Source organism: Sus scrofa, chromosome 1, assembly GCF_054392235.1.
Source record: "Sus scrofa isolate SSC_HxYL_T2T_F1_AM1 chromosome 1, Sscrofa_HxYL_maternal_Yorkshire_Landrace_v2.0, whole genome shotgun sequence".
NCBI classification, from domain to species: Eukaryota; Metazoa; Chordata; class Mammalia; order Artiodactyla; family Suidae; genus Sus; species Sus scrofa.
The window spans coordinates 269,361,726-269,364,715 of NC_139383.1; the positions used below are offsets into that span (position 1 = coordinate 269,361,726).

Here is a 2,990-nt window from a genome sequence, read left to right on the forward strand (position 1 = left end):
AAAGTTATGGTTATAAATTTATTTATACCAACACCTCTATCGGGGCCAACAGATACTGGTTTTCAAGTAGTTATGGTAATAATATAAAGTGCCATTTTATTTTTATTTTTAAAAATTGTAATATAGTTCATTTTCAGTGTTGTGCCAATTTCTGCTGTACAGCAGTGACCCAGTCATACATGTGTATACATTCCTTTTCTTAAAGTATCATTTAAATGCACTCTATGAAAAATGAAAATTTATTTAAATTAAAAGTATTGATTGAAGAAATAAGAGTTATGTATGGTATACAAATGTAGCCAGACTCATTCAGATGATATTTGAATGAGGAAAATTTGGTAAATACCATTTCCAACAACTAGAATAATTCAACCCTGCAGCTGGAACAAGTATCCTTCATGTTTGGAGATGTTCAAGGGGAGCCTGAGTAGCCTTGCCTGGAGATGGTGGAGGCAACCCTATGGATTAGATGATTTCTAGATCCCCAGCAGTCCTGAAAGTCTTGATTCCCTTTACTCTTCCATTAATCTGCCAAATCTTGTCAAACTCCATAATTTTGGATGTATTATTCCATTATGGGGTGGAGAGCTATCTTCTGTGGATACAAAATCTACCCTTTACTCAAAGTTCAGTCCATGTCGCAGGTAACCTTCCCTGCAGTTCTCATTCTACCTCCTACTTCTTCCTCCTGTTCTGTATTCTTTTGGTTTCTATGCTCTACAACATTCACAGTTTAATGGATCTAGCCAACAGGCATTGAATACCTACAGTGGACTAGGTACTGGTCATTGATGGTTGACCTTGCCATAGGATGGGCTCACACACCAGAAAAGAGGGCAGTTAAGTAAACCAGTGGCACTGTTGTGAGCCGAGTTGTCTGTCCCCTAAGTTTGTGTGTTGAAGTCTTAACACCCAATACCTCAGAATGTGACTGTACTTGAGATTAAACCTTTAGAGAGGTACCATGAGGTCATATGGGTGGATGCTAATCCAATGTGGTGTCCCTGTAAGAAGAGAAGATTACGACAGAGGTAACAGAGGGACAGCCATGTGAGGACATGGTCATTTCTAGCCAAGGACAGAGGCCTCAGAAGGAACCAAATTTTTGACAGCTTGTCTGAGAGGTCTGAGAAAATAAATGTCCATTGTTTAAGCCATCTAGTCTATGGTATTTTTTTGAGATTTTAATTTTTTTCTATTATAGTTTTTTTAATTACTCAATGAGTTTTATTTATATTTATAGTTGTACAACGATCATCATAACCAAATTTTATAGCATTTCCATCCCAAACCCTCAGTGCACTCCTCCACCCCCCAGCCTGTCTCATTTGGAAACCGTAAGTTTTTCAGTCTATGAGTCAGTATCTGTTCTACAAAGAAGTTCAGTCTGTCCTTTTTTCAGATTCCACATGTAAGTGATAGTATATGATGTTGGTGTCTGTCTAACTTCACTTAGCATGATTTCTAGGTCCATCCATGTTGCTAAAAATGCCATTATTTCTTTCCTTTTAATGACTGAGTAATATTCCATTTTGTATATGTACCACTTCTTCTTTATCCACTCCTCTGTCGATGTAAATTTAGGTTATTTCCACGTCTTGGCTATTGTATATAGTGCTGCAGTGAACATTGGGGTGCATGTATCTTTTGGAGTCATGGTTTTCTCTGGATAGATGCCCAGGAATGGGATTGCTGGATCAAATGGTAATTCTGTTTTTAGTTTTCTGAGGAAACTTTATACTGTTTTCCACAGAGGTTGCAACAGTTTACAATCCCACCCACAGTGTAATAGGGTTCCCTTTTCTCCACACCCTATCCAGCATTTATTGTTTGTAGAATTTTTGATGATGGCCATTCTGGCTCATGTAAGGTGGTACCTCATAGTGGTTTTGATTTGCATTTCTCTAATAATTAGTGATGTTTAACATTTTTTTCATGTGTTTTTTGACCATCTGTATGTCGTTGTTGGGGAATTGTCTGTTTAGATCTTCTGCCCATTTTTTGATGGGGTTGTTTTTTTTTTTTCTTTTTTTTTTTTGGTGTTGAGCTGCAGAAGGTGTTTATAAATTTTGGAGATTAATCCCTTGTCAGTCGCTTCATCTGCAAATATTTTCTCCCATTTTGTGGGTTGTCTTTTTGTTTTGTTTAGGGTTTCCTTTGCTGTGCAGAAACTTTTAAGATTAATTATGTCCCATTTGTTTATTTTTGTTTTTATAGTTACTCTAGGAGGTGGATCTGAGAGGATACTGCTGTTGTTTATGTCAGAGAGTGTTTGGCCTATGTTTTCCTCTAAGAGTTTTACAGTATTTGTTCCTATACTATTATAGTTGATTTACAATATTCTATTCAATTTTTGCTGTATAGCAAAGTGGCCCAGTCATACATATATGTGCATCTTTTTCTCACATTATTCTCCATCATGTTCCATCACAAGTGACTAGATATAGTTCCCTGTGCTATACAGCAAGGTCTCATTGCTTAAAAAATATGGAACACGTCGCAAATTTGCATGTCATCCTTGCACAGGGGCCATGCTGATCTTCTCTGTATCATTCCAATTTTAGTGAGCTGCCGAAGCGAGCACCTGGCTATGGTATTTTGTTATGGCAGGCTTAGAAAACAAATACAGGCACTGAAGCATGAATGCTTAGCAAGGAAGAGGGGTGGAAAATATCTTCAGAGAGAAAGAGTGAGGGGCTTTCTCAGTGGTGAAGATGAGTTTATTATGTATACATGAGGAAGGGTATTCCTAAAAGAGAAACATGCAAACACCAGTTGTTTATCCATCTCCTCTTGTTTTTCTACACCAGTGCACAATTAGGTACAGAAGGATATTAACTGAAGCGTTGTTTATAAAGAAGATGTTGGAAGAATGACAAAAGTTTGTCAATAAAGGAAAGTGAGGGAGAATTAATAAATCTATAGAAAATTACATTAAAAACCTCAAGATACATTTTCTGTCTATTCTTAAGTAAGTGGTGTCCCACACT

The 2,990-nt window shown here is 37.0% G+C and overlaps 1 non-coding gene across 1 annotated transcript; it reads right to left on the bottom strand.

Moving 5' to 3' along the window:
• Positions 1-2,481: 2,481 nt before the first annotated feature.
• LOC146407179 (U6 spliceosomal RNA) lies at positions 2,482-2,584 on the bottom strand. Its single transcript, XR_014833665.1, has one exon. It is a non-coding gene; the product is annotated as a U6 spliceosomal RNA (small nuclear RNA).
• Positions 2,585-2,990: the final 406 nt, after the last annotated feature.